The 19,680-nt window shown below is 42.2% G+C and overlaps 1 protein-coding gene across 7 annotated transcripts in view; it reads right to left on the bottom strand.

Annotated features, from left to right (window-relative positions):
* rbfox1 (RNA binding fox-1 homolog 1) overlaps window positions 1-19,680 on the bottom strand; it is a 1,745,467-nt gene that overhangs the window by 1,104,503 nt on the left and 621,284 nt on the right. The gene's annotated exons all lie outside the window — the stretch shown is intronic.

The raw sequence follows: 19,680 nt of genomic DNA, 5'->3' as shown, positions 1-19,680 counted from the left end.
TGGTTGGCAAGATGTAATGACTGGTGTTACTGTAAAGATCAGAGGCACAGCCTTAACTCTTTATAATGTATATGAAAGACCTGAATGAAGGGATTAGAGATATGATAGTTACATTTGCTGATGACAATGTTAGATAGGAAAACACATCATGTAGAGAACATAAATAAGGAGACAACAAAGGGATATTAATTGGTTAAACAAGTGGACAAAGTTCTGAAAAATGGAGAATAATGAAAAATCTTGTGAAATTGTCCACTTTGTCAGGAAGAGGTAAAAAGGAGCATCTTATCTAAATAATATGAGATTGCGGAGCTCTGAGATGCAGACGGACCTTGGTGACTTAGTGCATGAATTGCAAAAGGTCAATACAGCTAGTAGGAAAGCTAAAGAGTGTTATTGCTAATTGCAAGGGGAACTTAACTTACTTGGAGGATGTTTTGTTTCAGCTATACAAAGCATTGGTGAGAGCACATCTAGAATATTGTTAACAGTATTACTCTCTTTAAAGAAGGACATAAGTGCATTAGAAGCCGTTCAGAGGTTTACCAGACAAATACTTGGAAAAGAAACAGAGTATGCTGGGGAACTTCAGCAGGTCTGGCAGCATTGTGGAAAGAGAAATTGAATTAATCTTCTGAGTTTGTTATGAGAAGAAGAGTCATACAGAATTCAAAATGATGACTCCATTTCTCTCTCCACTAATGCTGCCAGACCTGCTGAGTTTCCCCAGCACTCACAGTATTTTGCTTTCAGCACTTGGAATGAGCCAGTTGTCTTATTAAAAAAAGTTTAACACGTTAGGCTTGTATCAGCTTGAGTTTAGAAGAATAAGTGGCGACTTGATTGAAACATTTAAGATTCTGTGGAGTCTTGGCAAGGTGGACAAGGAAAGGCTGTTACCTGTATGGTTCACTGGTAAAAAAATAAGGAGTCATCCCTTTAAGATAAGAGAGAAGGAAATCAAGATTGCAAGTCTTCAGGACACTTTTCCTTAAAAGAAGCAGAGTCTTTGGACAATTTTAAGAAAGTGGGGGATCGTTTCTTGGCAAGTAATGGGTTGGAAGGTTATCTGAGTTGGTGGGAATATGGAGTAATCAAAACACCTGTGATTTTATGGAATGTTGGAGCAGGTTTAAAGAGCCAAACAATTTACTTTGTTTCGATTTCTCATGTAAGTACACTTCCACATCTTTCCCCCTCCCTCAGCCCTCACAAGAAAATAGAATTCATATCAACTCAACAATTCAAATAAAATTAAGATCTAGTGGATAAGTATAATAAATCAATGCAGGAATAAAAGGTGTTCCATTCTACCAATATTACTTCAAAAGTATAACTGTAACTTCACGTATTTGCTGAAGAATTTTCCTGATATTTATCAATAAAGAATTATAGAGAGAAAAATATATGTTTTGAAAGTGTCCCAGCAGCCTGTGCATGTCTTTCACTATCGGCAATTCACAATGAACAGTAGTTTAAAACTCTTCCCTTAAGATTAAGGCTGCACATGGGGTTTAGCAATGAGTCACCAAAATAAATCTCTTGCCATTCACAGCCCAGCTTCTTGTGAGTCTTGACCTGGAAATTTCTCAGAGCTGCTCCTGCTTCAGTGCCATATCGCCCCTGCAATCATGTACAATCGACACCACACTTTGCAGATTCACTGCATCTTATTGATAACAGCAAAATTTTGAATTCAAATCCTGACTATGTTTGATTGGCAAAAGCAGTACAATGAAGATGAGTCAAAATGAGGTATTCACTAATTGTACCTTGGCCTCTATTTCCCAAGTAGCAATGAATGTTTTCATATTTACAGTGTAGTTCTCCATGGCATCAAATTTAACATAAACCAGAGTGTGCTTGAGCAAGTGCTGCCTGCCATGATTATTTCTTGCAACACTTTTTATTTAGTCCATACTCAAGGAGGAGTTAAGAATGGTGTTGAGGTGTCTTGCCACTATTATTATTATCTGAATACTTCCTGCCTTCCCTGTCATTTCTTTTGCTTTCTGTTTTTCCATCCCCATCCTATTTGTGCCCAGACATTCCAGTCAGCAGCATGGACCTCCTGCGTATTGACTCTGATCTCAGGCAACTTGTGGTCTTGCAGATATCCTTATATCACAGATGTGGGAGGCCTACTGGTCACAAGGCTTGAGCAAGTTTGTCACAGAGCATGTCATAGAGTCATAGTTGTACAGCATGGAAACAGCCCCTTCAGTCCAACTCGATGATGCTAACCAGTTATCCCAAATTAATCAATTCCCATTTGCCAGCATTTGGCTCATATCCCACCAAACCCTTCTTTTTCATATACCCATCCAGATTGCCTTTCAAGTGTTGTAATTGTGCCGACGTCCACCACTTCCTCTGGCAGCTCGTTCCAACAACACATCACCCTCTGCATGAAAATGTTGCCCCTTAGGTCCCTTTTTAATCTTCCTTCTCTCACCCTAAACCTATGCTCTCTGGTTTTGGACGCCTCCAACCTGGAAACAGACCTTGGCTATTTACCCTGTCCATGCCCCTCATTTTATAAACTTCTATAAGGTCACCCGTCAGCCTCCGATGCTCCAGGGAAAACACACTTTATTTTTACCCTATAGTTAAACAAAAGAAAGAAGAATTGATAGAACTTTAAGTTCACTGAGAAACTTAACAGAACAATAGATTATTTAACTACTAAACACCAAACTGTTCCAATATAGTAACACATCCTTGGCAAAGGCAAATTCAATAAAATAGATTGTCTCACAAGTGATGTTTCTCCAGTGCGGGAGGAAAGAATACCAAGAGAAACCTCAGGCAGAGAGAGAGAGGTATCGGAGCTTCCACAACCAACTTCAAAACCCTGACAACTGCTGAAAGTTAAACTAAAACCCTCATTCTGTGGGGGCCTGACTCTACCCATTCAGGCTGTTCCTATTTTTCCAAAGTATAACAAAAACCCCAAGGCCTCACAAGCTGTTTACTTTATTGGCTTGGAAGAGACAACTCAGCAGCTATGGCTCAAACTCTCTCTCCAACAAAAAAAAGGACAAAAGACACCTCTTAAAGCCATAGTATCATCACATGGTACACACTGAGCTTTGTATCAATGGTTAATTTGTTATTGGCCTACTTTCGATTTCTCAATTTTGATATCACAACTGCAGCTTTCTTAATCCTGGTGCTGATTTTGGCATCAAGGGGAAAGATACTGATCCATGTTGATCCAAGGAATGTGAAGTTGCCAACAATTTCCAGTATTAGGTTCTCTCCTAGACCAGAACTTGTAGCTTATTGATGCTGATTCTCAGTTCAAACACCTTGTAGACCCAGGAGAAAGAACCTACAAGCTGTTGCAAGTGAACTTCAGTCCTTTAGAACTGTATGGGATGTCAATACTATGGACATCAGCTAAATATGGACCAGGACATAAGACACTTTGGTGTTGGCATGCAGGCCTGCCAAAATTGCTGTCAGCATGGAGATATATGGAGGCACCCTCATTTGAGTCACTGAAAGTATGCAACAGCAACATGTTGCCGAAGAGATTTGGTGCTAGGATGCCACCTTAATTTAGCTCATTGCTGACCTTGCAAGCCTCCAATGATGCTCCAGTAAAACTGATAGAATTGTGCATGCCCTCATAGGAAATAAAATGAAATGATGGCAAGGATTTAAGGCAGAAAGTGCATTTTCTGCAACGGTTTAAAGAGTCATTCTCTACTAATAATGTCTTAGGCCTTAGTGAGATCTGTGAAGGTAATGTGGTCTGCACTGTTTGTGGCTCTCCTCCTGTAAGTACTGAAGGGAGAGAGAATCCTGTGGAATGCTAATCTCCCAACCCTGAAGTGACAATGAGAATCAACATGGCTGAGTATACAGATACGACCATCGACGCACGTACCTTCATGTATAAACTCAGCCTTGTGCAACATTACTGCTGACCAAAAATGCAATCTGTGCACTAACGTTACTCAGCTTGAGTGACAAGTGTGAACTCTAACATACTCAATTTTTAGCATGTCCTGGTCAGTGAGGGCAATACACCACCTAGATGTTGTGATCATTTTAACACTGCATTGTCACTGTAACCTTTTGAATTAACATTTCTTTGTTTAAAGGGATACCAGCAGCTAAGGCCGAACAGGGACTCCAGTGAAAACCCACTCTGGCTACCAATGAACTCTTTCAGCATCCAGTTCCCCACAAGCTCTGGAACACAGCCCGTCAGTGACACCTCCAGCATCCTCTCAATACCGAACTCCTTACCATTCGCAAAGGAAATCGCAGGTGACCTGGGAGTGCAATCTTAGAAAGATGAGTCACCCCCAACACTGGGCAAAAGGGAAGCCTCATGTTAGCATAGGGGGCATACATCTTCATGGGTTTGCCAATGTACAGAGAGTGAGGTGAGATGCAATTGTCTTGGAGGACTCCTGCCTACAGGTGTAAGAGGTGCTAATCTCTGCCTCCCTCATCAGGCACAGGAACAGAGAGCTGTCACTTCTGCAGGACATTCGCCCACTTTGCAAAGGGCAGGGGAGGGGATGTCTGCCTATGCAGTGGTACTTTGTACCTGCACCAACGCTGATACTTTCACTTTAGTGGATTTGTGCTCATGAATAGATTCAGACTCAGAGCCTGGTACAAGCACCTGGGCAATTGGCAGTATATGCCACAAATGCAAGAATAAGGTGCACTGATATATGGAAAGCTTCTGGAGGGTCCCCATGCCCTGGCACAGAGGGTGAAGGGGTTCAAACAGCCTGTTTTCTTTTTCACAACCTCCTTCATTAAGAGATTGGAAGTCTTGTGGATGGCCATATCTAGCAGCTCAGACATTAATTGCCAGAGACGTGTATAGACATGTGTAGACCTGCATCCCATCGCCTTATTGATGTGCTCAAGGGAGCAGTGACAAGAGGAGAGGGGTTGGGTTACCTGGAGGCTCCACCAAGTCCTCATCCTTCTCAGGACAGCAGGGAGGTACCGATCATGGAAGCAGCTGCCTCTTGCATTGTGGGCTGCTCACTCCTGAAGTTAAAAATCACACAACATCAGGTTATAATCCAACAGCTTTATTTGGAAGCACTAGCTTTCAGAGCAGCACTCCAAATAAACCTGCTGGACTATAGCCTGCTGTTGTGTGATTTTTAACTTTCTCCATCCCAGTCCAACACTGGCTCCTCCACATCATTCCTGCTGAAAACATCCATCTCAGTGACCCCACCAGAGACCCCTGTGCCCCAGGCTGCCATGAAGATAGGAGGGAAAAAGCAAATTACTGCGGATGCTGGAATCTGAAACCAAAAGAAAAAATGCTGGAAACTCTCAGCAGGTCCAGCAGCATCTGTAGGGAGAGAAAAGAGCTGATGTTTCAAGTCTAACTGACCCTTTGTCAAAGCCCAATGATGATGATAGGAGGGTCTGCTTTGCCTGTGCAGGAAGCCCCTGGCATCCTGGGCTCCTCCAGACCTTGTGCGGTCATGGAAACAAATGCCAAGATCATCTCAGCCCACTGAGCAGCAAGGTCAGCAGTCTGTCTTTGCAACAGTTAGCAGCAGTAGGTAGGATTTCATGTAAAAGACTTAAGAATACACCCTATAAATAGAATGCACTTGGACCTCAAAGGTTGTTTAGATTATTATTATGTTTCCACATTTATCTGAAGATTTACACCGTAAACATCTTATGTGGTGTTTCTATCCTTCACTGGTAGCCCTCGAGCAAAGCAGGAGTAGTATAGGACTGTTCAAGGGCTAGCTGGAGTGACCAAGGCATCATTTTCCATAATTTAAAGAAGCAACAAGGCACCAAGACCAGGGGACCTGAAGTCAAGATGAATGGCATAATCATAGGTGACAGGTGGACCTTTAATAGTTGGTTGCAGCAGTAACGTTTGGGAGGACAAGTGTGCATAAATGCCTTCTAAGCCTCTCTTGCACCTTTTTTTTGGTACCCTTCAAGCAAGCTGCCCATGTTGATGGGCATGTTGTGACTGGTCATCAGCAATCACATCTGGCAATGCCTCAGATTTTACTAAGTACTCAGTGGCCAGACCCTCAACTCACTGCAATACCAGGTTGTAGAAGGCACAGCCAACTGCCAGGATCTGGGAAGCCCTTGCTGGGGTTGAGTGAAATGCCTGACCACAGTGAAACTTGTCTTGATGGTAACATGGGGCACTACTTAGATCACTTTGTAGCGGTCGTTTGTTTGTATTGTTCACTCTTGTCAGCAACAGTCATCTCAATGGGTATCACGGATTGTCAAGAGTCCACCCTTAAAGACATACAGGAGAAGGAAGGGGGGCTGGGGGGGGTGGAGGAGGTGGTGGGGGGGTGTACATCTGTGGCACTGGAAGTACCAGAATGTCACAGGATCAGGAAAGGCAGTGGCATAGTGAGAATGTCACTGGTCTTCTAATTCAGATCTCAGATTAAATTTTGAGAACATGAGTTCAATTCCCACCATGGCAGACGGTGAGATTTGAATTCAATAAAAATTTGGAATTAAAAGTTTGCCTAATTTATAACCATTGTCGATTGCCAAAAAAAAACTATGATACAAAGTTAGGTAGAGGGACAAGAGCATGAGGAGGTGAGGAGGCTGCAGAAGGATTTGGTCAGGTTAGGAGAGTGGGTAAAGAAGTGGCAGATGGAGTACAACATGGGAAAGTGTGAGGTCATACAGTTTGGTAGGAAGAGTAGAAGCACGGGTTATTTTCTAATTGGGGAGGAAATTCAGAAGTCTGAAGTGCAAAGAACCCTGGGAGGTCTGTTCCAGGATTCTCTCAAGGTAAACTTGCAGTAATTAGGAAGGCAAATGCAATGTTGGCATTTATTTTGAGATGACTTAAATATAAAAACAGGGATGTACTTCTGAGGCTCTACAAGACGCTGGTCAGACCACATTTGGAGTATTGTGCACAGTTTTGGGCCCCATATCTCAGGAGGGATGTTCTAGCCCTGGAGTGGGTTCAGAGGATGTTCACGAGAATGGTCCCGGGAATGAAAAACTTAACATATGAGGAACATTTGAGGACTCTGGGCCTATACCCGATGGAGTTTAGAAGGATGAGGGGGATCTAATTGAAACATACAGAATACTGAATGGCCTAGACAGAGTGGATGGTGGGAAGATGTTTTGATTGGTAGGAGAGTCTAGGACCAGAGGGCACAGCCTTAGAATAAAGGGAAGACTTTTTAGAATGGAGATAAGGAGAAACCTCTTCAGCCAGAGGGTGGTGAATCCATGGAATTCACTGTCACAGAAGGCTGTGGAGGCCAGGTCATTGAGTATATTTAAGACAGAGTTTAATCAGTTCATTATTGTCAAGGGGATCGAAGGTTACTGGGATAAAGCGGCAGGATGGGGTTCAGAAACTCATCAGCCATGATTGAATGGTGGAGCAGACTCAATGGGCCAAATGGCCTAACTTCTGTTCTTCTATCTTATGGTCTAATGGTACCTGATTCACCAGTATTCTTTAAGGAAGGCAAATCTTTACCTGGTCAGACCTACATGTGGCTCCAGACCCGCAACAATCTGACTGAAATGGCCCAAGCAAGCCACTTCGATCAAAGGACTATTGGGGATGGCCAATAAGTATTGAAAAGCCTCAATCTGTGGTTGTCGAGTACAGTAATGTGATCATCACTATTCTTTAAAAGCTGCTAAAGTTTCAACACCCACTTCCCATTATTTCTGGAGTGGTCCATAAAATTTCAGAGTACGTTTTCATTAACAAGTTTAAGTGGCTGACAATTACCCACTTGGAAAACAAGAGTTTCCCATCTGCTGCTCAGAAAATGTGACGTTTATGTCATGACATCAGCTGCTGCCTTTGTACTGCTCATGCCTCCGATGTCTAATGACATCTGTTTGGTGGTGTATATCTCCAGCCTGAGTAAAATATAATTATTTAATCAGCACTCAGTGCTACCTTTCCGGGGACTCAGTACTTGATGTTACTCAAAACTTAAAACCAAATTATTTCAAATTTTGTATTGACTTCTCTGAATTTTAAAAGTGATTTGATCGCAAAAATGACCCTTCTACTGAACACGATGAGATGGGCAGGTGTAAGTTGAATTAAGTCTTGGTGTCACTAACATAAAACAAAACTCATTTAAAATGAATATAGAACAGATTAAAAAAAACTGGCATTCCATGTGATAAATTAAAGGAAACTGAAGGCTCCAATTTAATAGGATAACTGAAAAGGATTGAATGGAAAGGATATTTGTAAAATGTGTAAAGTATGAAATGCTGTTCTTTGAATTTTTCCGAGAGTTATAATGTATTCTGCACGAGAATCCAACTACAATGGATTCACCTTCAGTGCTTTCCCTTATATATTTTCCTCCCTACCTCCTCACAAAGTCAGATCCAATGCCCAGGCATGGGTTGAAAAGCCTCTAATCTTTTAGGAATTGTAAAAGACTTATACTCGTCCCTGGCCTGTCAATGATATTGCCCGATGTTAGGTTACAGCAGAGGGAAGTATTGTTAAGATTTCTGACACCAAGGCACTATGAATCATGGTAATATGCTTATGTCTTGTCCACTCCATTTATCCAAAGTTTATCCTGCCTGTTGTACAGAATGGAGCCAAGAGGTGCTTAAACTAGCTGATAGCTGCTTTCTGACCAGTCTTGCCTTGTAACAAGTAGTTTTGACACATCAGGATCATTCACTACTGGCAGGCAGAAGCCTGGTTAATAGTGAAATAGCAGTGACCCTGGATTGATTTTAAATGCCAGCTATGTCGATGATGTCCAGTGCTGGGGCCACAAGTGAAAGGGGGTAAACAGGAGAATGGCAAGAAGGGACAAACAACATATTTTATGGTAATTCCCTTGGAAGTTCCTTCGGGCATGATCAAGGAAGAGTGTGCCTGCAATTCTAACAAGGGAATTGGGGATTATTTTAACCTCATCTGCCCATGAAGAGCATTGATGTCAATGATAAGTTAATGAGAAATAGGTACAGGAGGTTTCCATTCAGCCCATCAAGGCTGACTCTTTATTCAGTAAGATCATGGCTGTTCTGATTGTGACCTTTGTGCCACCTTTGGCTAAATAAAATCAGTCCGTCGCCCAGTATGATGGGATTTCCATCTGATGAGGTGGAGTAAAATGGGCTTTCTTTCACATTGCCCTGTTCCCCATTAAATCCTAATTATCTATATCCTATCTTCCAAAACTCTTGCTCCTGCTTCTTTCATGGCTATTCCTGCAGTGGTCAGATGAGAAGCCAGGTTCAATCTGCTGCAATGGACCACATAGTTGACAGCCAGCCTCAGATCCACCCCTACAACATCGTCCTCAAATCTAGAATCAAAATTGGGCATTACAGCTCAATTACATATGATTAAAAAATGCAAAATATCCAGGTTGTGCAGACAATTACAGATAATTCCATATTCGTGGAACTTTTCAACACTTATGAATATTGTTTGTAGTATAAGAAACTAAAGTAACTTGAAAAGATAAACTTTGCTAGATATGCTTAGGCTCAATTTCTCCCCACTCCCCAAGCTCTCTTGCCTTACCCTATACTTCAAGCTCCACTATCATCCAACACCAAGCTCAACCCTGGACAATACAATAAAACAGCAATGTGATAAATGGTCAGATAGTCTGTAGGATTTTGGGGATGTATTGGCAAGGATCATATTCTTCTTTAAAATAGTTACATAGGATCCTTTAAATCCAGCTGAAGAGACAGATAAGACCTTTAATGTGAAGGAGGATACCTCTAACAGTGCAGCACTCTCTCCGCATTGATTTCCATTCCCAAGCCCTGGAGTAGGCTTTGAACCCAGAACCTTTTGACTCAGAGGTGAGATAACTTGAAACTGAGCCACTACTGACCATCATATTATCACATTATTAACATCATTATCATGTTATATCTTCAGACACACAAAACTTGGCTTATTGTAACTGACAAGGTCATTAGCATTATAGTACCTGCAACACATACTAATGGGGAACCAGATGGTCCAACATGTGTAATTCTCAATCAAACAATTTCTCACTAATTTTTCAAACAAATTCTCGCCACCTCTGTGTGGTGTCTTTTCTTCAGTCAACTTTATCTCATGCTGCTACAGTCCCCTTTATTCCATAGGCCTCAACTTTGCTTGCAAGCTGACTATGTGGCAGCTTATCAAACACCTTTTGCACAAAGGAACATAGGAACAAGAGGAGGCCATACAGACCCTCGAGCTTGCTCCACCATTCAATAAGATCCTATCACTCCATATACCTGCCGAGGGCCCATATCACAGGATCAAGGAATTAAGGGCTACGGAGAAAATACGGGTAAGTGGAATTGAAATGCCCATCAGCCATGATTGAATGACGGAGTGGACTCGATGGGCTGAATGGCCTTACTTCCACTCCTATGTCTTATGGTCTTATGGTCTTAGGATCCCTACAGTGCAGAAAAAAGCCATTTGGCCCATTGAGTCCACACTGACACTCTGAAGAGCATCTCACCCAGACCCAGGCCCTACCATATCCCATGACCTCACATTTAGCATAGCCAATCCACCTAACTTGAACATCTTTGGACTGTGGGAGAAAACTGGAACACCCAGAGGAAACACACATGCAGACACAAAAAGAATGTGCAAACTCCACACAGACAGCCACCTAAGGGTGGAATCAAACCCAGGTCAGCAGAAATGTTAAGCAGCAGTGCTAACCACTGAGTCACCAGGCTACCCCTTGATACACTTGCTAAATACAAATGCATCAACTCAGACACCATATCATGTCAACAATATTACTTTCATCAATTCTCTCTTGTTACTTCATTAAAAACTCTGGTTTGTTTACAAATTATTCATACAATTATACACAATTCAATACAGCACAGGAACAGGCCCTTCAGCCCACCAAGCCTGCACCAAAATAATCTTATTTAGACAAATTTGCCCTGAACAAATCCATACTGTCTTTCCCTTATTAATTCATCCTTGTCCAAGTTACTGTCAATTTTGACCTAGATTATCACTTTCAAAGGTACTCCCACCACAAAGATTATATTAAATAATTGCTGAACTTATCTTTACACCCTTCGTTGAACAAAGTTGTGACACTTGAGATTCTCCAGCCAACTTACACCATATCGAATGAGGATCATCGCCATGACCACCACATCTTCAAGCCTTACCTCTTCCCATCCTGATGACTTTCCAATGCTTCCTTTTTACCAAATTTGCCTCTCCATGTATCAATCTCAACGACCTCCTCCTTCACAGTGACTCTGTCAGCAGCATCTTCTTGGTAAAAACAGATGCAAAGTACTCAGTCTCTAGACAGAGATCTCTTTTTGATCACAAACTAATGTCATTCCCTCCTTTACTACCCTTTTACTATTTATACGCCTAAAGAAGGCTTTGATGTTAGTTGTCTGTCTTTTCTCATAATTTCTCTTTGCCTTCCTTAGTTCCTTTCTTACTGCTCCTTTCCATGGTCAGTTAAACTCAGATTTCTATTACAAACCTGCCGCTGATATGCCACTTTTTCTGCTGTCCTCTCCCTTCTATATTAAATGAGAAACACATAAATGTACAGGTAATTATATAATGATTGCACCGAATGACTTTCATCACTTCTGAATTTCTGTCTATGTTGCTACAGATGCATCTGAGGCAAATTCCATCTCAGACTGAAGATCTGTGATCAGTGGTGTGCCACAAGGATCGTTGCTGGGTCCATTGTTTTTCATCATTTATATAAATGATCTGGATGTGAACATAGCAGGTATAGTTAGTAAGCTTCCAAATTGGAGATGCAGTGGACAGCAAAGAAGGTTAACTCAGAGTACAATGGAACCCTAATCAGATGGGCCAATGGGACGAGGCAGGGCAGATGTGTTTAACTTAGATAAATGTGAGGTGCTGCATTTTGGAAAGGCAAATCAGGGCAGGACTCATACACTTAATGGTAAGGTCCTGGGAGTGTTGCTGAACAAAGAGACTTTGGAGTGCAGGTTCATAGTTCCTTGAAAGTGGAGTCGCAGGCAGATGTGATAGCAAAAAAGGCATTTGGTATGCCTTCCTTTATTGGTCAGTGCATTGAATATCAGAGTCTGGAGGTCACATTGTGGCTGTACAGGACTGTACAGGCCACTTTTGGAATACTGCGTGCAATTCTGGTCTCCCTGCTATAGGAAGGACGTTGTAAAACTTGAAAGGGTTCAGAAAGGATTTACAAAGATGTTGTCAGGGTTGGAGGGTTTGAGCTTCAGGGTTTCAGCTTCAGGGCTGTCTTCCCTGGAGTATCAGAGGCTGAGGCATAACCTTATATAGGTTTATAAAATCATGAGGGACATGGATAGGGAAAATAGACCAGGTCATTTCCGTGGGGTGGGGGAGGCCAGAACTCAAGGGTTTAGGGTGAGAGGGGGAAAAATGTCAAAGGGACCTAAGGGGCAACTTTATCATGCAGAGAGTGTACATATATGGAATGACTTGCCAGAGGTGGAGGCTGATACAATAACAGCATTTAAAATGCATCTTGATGGGTAAATGAATATAAAGGAGTTAAAGGGATATGGGCCAAATGCTGGCAAATGGGACTAGATTTAGTTAGGATATCTGGTCAGCATGGATGCATTGGACTGAAGGGTGTGTTTCTGTGCAGTACATCTCTATGACTCAATGACTGTAAAGACACCATGGGTCGACGTACAGCAGGTGGATTACAGCAGTTCAAGGCAAGGGCAACTAGGGACAGGCAATAAATGACACCACCCAGCCAGTGACACCAACATCCAATGAGTGATTTTAAAAATGAAATGAGATAAGTATTGTTTCTTGATTGCTGCTTTTCATGATACATCCCAGTGATGAAAGCTATAAGCACTGACCTTTAATCTCCCTCACTTGGCCTCAGTCCACATCTCCCCTACATGAGTCCTGAGCTCCCTAACTCCAAGGTTTGTGGCTACTATTCTCTGTCACTTTCCCCATAGCCTGACAGCTGACTGATCCCATGACAGATTACATTCCTGACACACCCACAAGCCCAGGACAATCCATACGACTGCAAGTGACCGAATCAGGATCAGATGATTAATTTGGTATGTGTTGATGATAAAAAGCCATAGAATAGTTGATAATGTAGGTTTTTCAATAATGTACAAACATGTAAACAAGGAACAAGTGAAGGCCACTTACCCATCGAATGATAAGGCCATAAGACCATAAGATATAGGAGCAGAAATTAGGCCATTCAGCCCATTGAGTCTGCTCCACCATTCAATCATGGCTGATACATTTCTCAACCCCATTCTCTCGCTTTCTCCCCATAACCCTTGATCCCCTTGACAATCAAGAACCTATCTATCTCCATCTTAAATACACTCAATGACCTGGCCTCCACAGCCTTCTGTGGCAATGAATTCCATAGATTCACCACTCTCTGGCTGAGGAAGTTTCTCCTTATCTCCATTTTTTACTCTAAGGCTATACTCTCAGTTTGTAGTCACTCTTACCAATGGAAACATCTTCCCAACATCCACTCTGCCAAGGCCATTCAGTATTCTGTATGGTTCAATTAGATCTCCCCTCTCATCCTTCTAAACTCCATTGAGTATAGACACAGAGTACTCAATCATTCCCCACATGTTAAGCTTTTCATTTCTGGGACTGTTCTCAAGAACCTCCTCTGAACCCACTCCAGGGCCAGTACATTCTTCCTAAGATATGGGGCCCAAAACTGTGCATAATACTCCATATGTAAAACCCTATAGAGCCTCAGAAGTACATCCCTGCCTTTATTTTCAAGTCCTCTCAAAGTGAATGCCAATATTGCACTTCCTTCCTAATCACTGACTCATCCTGCAGGTTTACCTTGAGAGAATGCTGGACTAGAAATCCCAAATCTCTTTGCACTTCAGACTTCTGGATTTTCTCCCCATTTAGAAAATAGTCCATGGCTCTATTTTTCGTACCAAAGTGCAGGAACCTGCTCCTGTATTCAATAAAACTTATGGCTGATCTCATTTTAACCTCAACTCTACTTTCCTATATACCCCTGATAAAAACTAGGAGCAGGAAAAGGCCTTTGGCCTTTACACTGGCTTGACCATTCAAAATGATCGTAGATGATCCTCTATCTCAATATCATATTCCAATATCATACCCTTTTGTGCCTTTACAGTCCATAATAAATCTATCACTTTCTTAAATATATTGTGAGAGACAATTCCACAGGCCCACTGCTCTTTCAGTAAATTAACTTTTCCTCAACTCAGTCCAACATGGTCTACCTCATCTCCTGAGACCATGTCCCTGATTCTTGCCTCCAAAGAGGGAAAATATCCTCCCTGTACCTAAGTCTGTCCAGGCCTGTTAGAACTCTATATATCAGCTCCCACTTCATCTTTGTAACCTTCAGTGAACACATATCCAGTCAAACCAGTCTGACCTCCAAGGGTTGTCCTCCTATCCCCAGTATCAGCTTAGTGAATCTCTATTGCACTCTCTCGATGCAAGTATATCTGCTCTTGGGCACGGAGAACAAAACTGCACAGAATACTTGAGGTATGGTTTCACCAAAGCCCTGTATAACTATAGTGAGACATCCCCATTTCTGAACACAATTGTCTAAGAGCAACTTCAGACAATCGGATAATTTTGATGGGCTGAATGGTCGTCGATCAATCTGGATTTTCTTATGGTCTTGTGGCATTCCGCCGCTTGTATTATTGGAACACCTTCGCAGTTACAGTGCTCACTTTTCAAATAGGCTTTTCGAGAAGTGGTTATTAGAGTGGATGGATTAAACAGGATTAATTTTATAACACAGGGGAATTTGCAAAGCAAACAGCCTTTGGTACAAGACAACTCACAGTACTGCAGCCTAGAATAAAATGCAACCCTAAATATTTTAGTTTGAAAATGTCTTCAGCGAAGCATATCCCAGGGAAGTTTCTCCCCAGAGGTCCATCTAGCGCTTTAAAAATCTGTGAGAATCAATTTGGCGAATTTGAAAGCCAAGTAGTTCTGGGACTTTATCAACATGAAATGTAGCAAAGGCAAGCAGACCTATTGTTCCGTAGGGAGTCAAATACTCCATTCATTAAAAAGCAGTTTGCTTGACATTGAAAGAGCTCATCAATGCAGTACATTCCATCTTTCTCCAATATTAAGCATACCTATTGCAGCTTTTAGATGTCTTATGTAAACTGGGACAAGAGTTGACCATTCAGCCCTCAAGCTGCTCTTCAATTATGAATTATGTCTGATATGTATCTTAACTCCAACTAACAGCCTCGGCACGATAGTCAAAACCTTCCCTCATGAATCAAACTTTCAATTTCAGTCCTGAAATTTTCAACAAACTTAATCTCAACACTTTGATCAAGACAATGCTAGAATTTTTCATTATCTGATCTGTAAAGCGGTGTTTCCTGACATTATCACTGAACAATCAAGCTTTAATTTTAATTCTCTTCCCACTTGTTCTGAACTGCCCCATGAAGTGAGTTAGATGCCCCCCCCCCCCCCATCCCATTAATGCCATAATTTCCTTTCATCACCTCAAAAGGCCTTTAATTTTCTCTGCTCAAGGGAAGACAACCTGTTTTCTTGATATAATCTTGTTGGTCCTTGTAAAGTTGTGGTATGCCACTGTCACAATTTCCTCCATAAGATCTGGTGCCCTGAACTGAACAAAACACTTGAAAGCATTTTAATTATGGCTTTATCTAGCTGTAATGTATGGAAATATTAACTTCCAGAAACAGGTGAGCTTGTTTTGAACAGTGGCTCTGTAAGGCGAAAGTGAGGACTGCAGATGCTGGAGATCAGACTCAAGAGTGTGGCGCTGGAAAAGCACAGCAGGCAGCATCCGAGGAGTAGGAGAATTGACGTTTCGGGTATAAGCCCTTCACCAGGAAAGCCCTCCTGAGATGCTGCCAGACCTGCTGTGCTTTTCCAGCATCACACTATCGACAGTGGTTCTGTAAGGCAGAGATCTGCAACAAGAACCCAACTGACTTGAAACCTACTGTCTTCCAGTTTTAATCAAAATGGAGCAGCATTCTGCTCACAGGAGGTGAATGGATAGTTAACTATATATTGAGGCCAACTGACTTCATTTTAATAGTGGTTTTATCCTGCAGTGGAAAAAGCCATTCAGCGTATTCTGGCTGTCCTGACTCACTAAAAGGTTAATTCATTTGATGTTATTCCCCTGCCCTTCCCTTCTTACCTCTGAACAGACTTCACATGTACAGATAATAATTCAATTTCCTCTTGAAACCTTCAATTGAATTTGTTTTTCAATCACAGGATGTGGACATTGCTGACTGGGCTAATATCGATTGCCCATTCCTAGCTGCCCTTGAGGAGGTGGTGAATGAGTTTCTTTCTTGAACTTCTGAAGTTCACCTGATATTGCTACACCTTCAAAATTTTAAGAGAAGGAGCTTGAGGATTTTGATCCAGGAACACTGAGAGAATGGTGAAATAATCCCAATAAATTGGTGAGTGACTCGGAGGAAACTTGCAGGTTGTTTCTATGTTTCTGCTCCTTGTTCATCCAGATGATTATGTTCTTGAGTGTGGAAGGAACGGTCTAAAGAGCTTTGGTGAGTATCTTGGTTACATGTTATAGATGACACATGGTACTGCTACTTAACGTTGGTGGTGGGGTGACTGAATATTTGTGGACTTGGTGCCAATCAAATGGGCTGATTTGATCGGGATGGTGTCAAGTTTCTTGAATATTGTAGGAGCTGAACTCATCTAGGCAAGTGAAGAGTATTTATCAACTATTAACATGTGTCTTGTATATGATGGACAGGCTTTGAGAGCCAGGATAAGAGTTACTTGTGTAGAACGCTTAGCTTTTGATTTGCTTTTGTAGCCACTGTGATTTTATGGTTTGTCGAGTTCAGCCTCTGGCCAATGGTAATCTTGGTATGATGATCAAATGTGCCCTTGTGGGAGACAGTCATTAGCTGACACTTGTCAGCCCAAGTCTGGATATTGTACAGATCTTGCTGCATTTGGACATAGGAACTGATGAGGATGGTGCTGACATTCTACAATGATCCCCACAATGGAAGGAAAGTCATTAATGAAGCAGCTGAAGATAGTTGAGTCTAAGACCTCCATTACACCCTGTGGAGTGTATTCCAGATCCTGAACGTTCATTGGCTAAAAGGAGCAGAAATATTTCCTTTGCACCCAACACACTAACTAATAACCACGCCCTCCCCTCATTCCTCCATAGTGTGTTCACTTCCACCAATGTCACAGAGCATCCAGGTTTTGTATCATTTGCAAACTTTGAAATTGCTCTGCATGCTTCCAGGTCTAAACCACGATTAAACCTCAAGAAGAGCAATGGTCCTATTAGTAACCTCCTGGATATCAGCCCTAAACACCTTCTTCTAGTCTGTAAAGTAACTGTTCACCAGCACTTTCAGCTTTCTTTTCTTTAACCAATCTCAGATCCATGCTTCCAGTTTACCATTTATCCTTTGGCCCTCAACTTTGTGAGCGAGCCTTTTAACATTTCATCAAAAGCCTTTCAAGGTCCATATACAGCACATCAACTGAATTACCTTCACCAACCCTTTCCGTTACTCATTAAATGACTTAATCAAGTTAGTTAAACATAAACTGACACTGATAAATCAATGTTGGCTTTCCTTACTTAATTCTTAACACAAGTGACTGTTATTTTTTCTTCCAGATTATCTTTGTCCAGCCTGAAGGTTAAATTGTAGTCACTGGGCTTATCCTTATACCCTGTTTGACCAAAAGTGTAGTATTAGCAATTCGTCAGTCCTCTGGAGTGACTCTGATATTATAGCAAAATTGCAAAATAATGACCACTACCTCTGCAATCTCCACCCTTACTCCGCTCAACATCCTCAAATGCAGTCTTGCTGATTTATCAACTCTAAATATAGCCAGACCTTCTTGTGGTTCTCACTTGTATGATCAACCTGTCATCTTTTATACGTCCATTTCTTCTTCATCTCATTTTCTTCTGCAATCTAGGAAGGTCTGGCTTTCTCTGTCATTGGAATGAGGGGCAGCATTATGGCTCAGTGGTTAGCACTGCTGCCTCACAGCACTAGGGATCTGGGTTTGATTCCAGCCTCAGCTGAATCTCTGTTTGGAGTTTGCATGTTCTACCCATGTCTGCATGGGTTTCCTCTAGGAGCTTTGGTTTCTTCCCACAGTTCAAACATCTGCAGGTTAGGTAAATTGGTCATATTACATTGTCCATAATGTCCACGGATGTGCAGGCTAGGTGGGTTAGCCATGGGAATTCCTTGTTATGGGGATAGGTTGGGACGCTCTTTCAAGGGTCAATCTGGACACGATGGACTGATTGGCCTCTTTCCGCACTGTATGGTTTCTAGGTTGTACATTATGTCTGAATTGAACCTGGACCAATCCTTTTTCAATGGCAGTTTTGTCTGACTATCTTTGATTCTAATTTATCCAAGGATGATCTGGAACCAACCTAATAAAATTGGCCCTCCTCCAATTAAGGAGCTTCCATTTAAATTGCACCATGTCCTTTGTTAGAGCTAATATAATCATTATGACATTTTGATGATTGTTGCACAAATGTTCCTCTCCTGAAACTTGCTTAATACCCATCCTGTTCCCCAAAACCAGGTGCAGCAACATCTCCACCATCATTGGTACACTTTTGGTCCAACGAAAGATCATTCCAGAACGGACGCTGGAAACATTTTTTGCTCATTGTCATTGAGCATATTAGCATAACTGAAGTTGCATATTATCAATAATGCTTTAATTGTAAAATGTTGTTATGGTTCTTGTTCAGACTTTTGAGTACCATCCATTGGTGCATTCGATTGGCTTGAAGTTTTTGACATTTCCTTGTTCACCAAGAGGAAAGTTCATGTCTGAGGTTGATGTAGAGATGGGAGGGACTTCTGCTCAGCGGGGGGAGGGGGGGAGCATCTGTCTTGGTATTAGATTAGATTAGATTTAGATTAGATTAGATTAGATTACTTACAGTGTGGAAACAGGCCCTTCGGCCCAACAAGTCCACACCGCCCCGCCGAGTGCAACCCACCCATACCCCTACATTTACCCCTTACCTAACACCTACGGGCAATTTAGCATGGCCAATTCACCTGACCTGCACATCTTTGGACTGTGGGAGGAAACCGGAGCACCCAGAGGAAACCCACGCAGACACGGGGAGAACGTGCAAACTCCACACAGTTAGTCGCCTGAGGCGGGAATTGAACCGGATCTCTGGCGCTGTGAGGCAACAGTGCTAACCACTGTGCCACCGTGCCGCCCATCACGTATTAATGCTTGGGTAAATTGCCAAATTTTAGTGGCAGACAAACAAGATTTCTGAAGGCAACTGGGACTTGTAAATGGCACCTGGAGAAACTTTATTCTCTGCAACACAGGAACATCAAAAGACCTTGGTCATCACCCACAACCGTTGGAGATATCAGACACATGCCACAAAATGTCATACTCTTCAGCAGTTCCTCCTGCAGTGGGTCTGTGAAAGAAGGGATGTGCTGCCTCCCAAGGATGACAGTAAGAGACCATCCTGAGCCATCAAGGCAAACTTGGCAGACATGGCTGTGGTGGTTGGGGCCTGTGTGCACCAGGAGGTGGTACAATGCTGCAAGAGAATGCATGAA

Source organism: Chiloscyllium punctatum, chromosome 40, assembly GCF_047496795.1.
Source record: "Chiloscyllium punctatum isolate Juve2018m chromosome 40, sChiPun1.3, whole genome shotgun sequence".
Lineage (NCBI taxonomy): Eukaryota > Metazoa > Chordata > Chondrichthyes > Orectolobiformes > Hemiscylliidae > Chiloscyllium > Chiloscyllium punctatum.
Note: the sequence above shows the minus strand (reverse complement) of the source record. Positions and strands in the feature narration are given on the sequence as shown.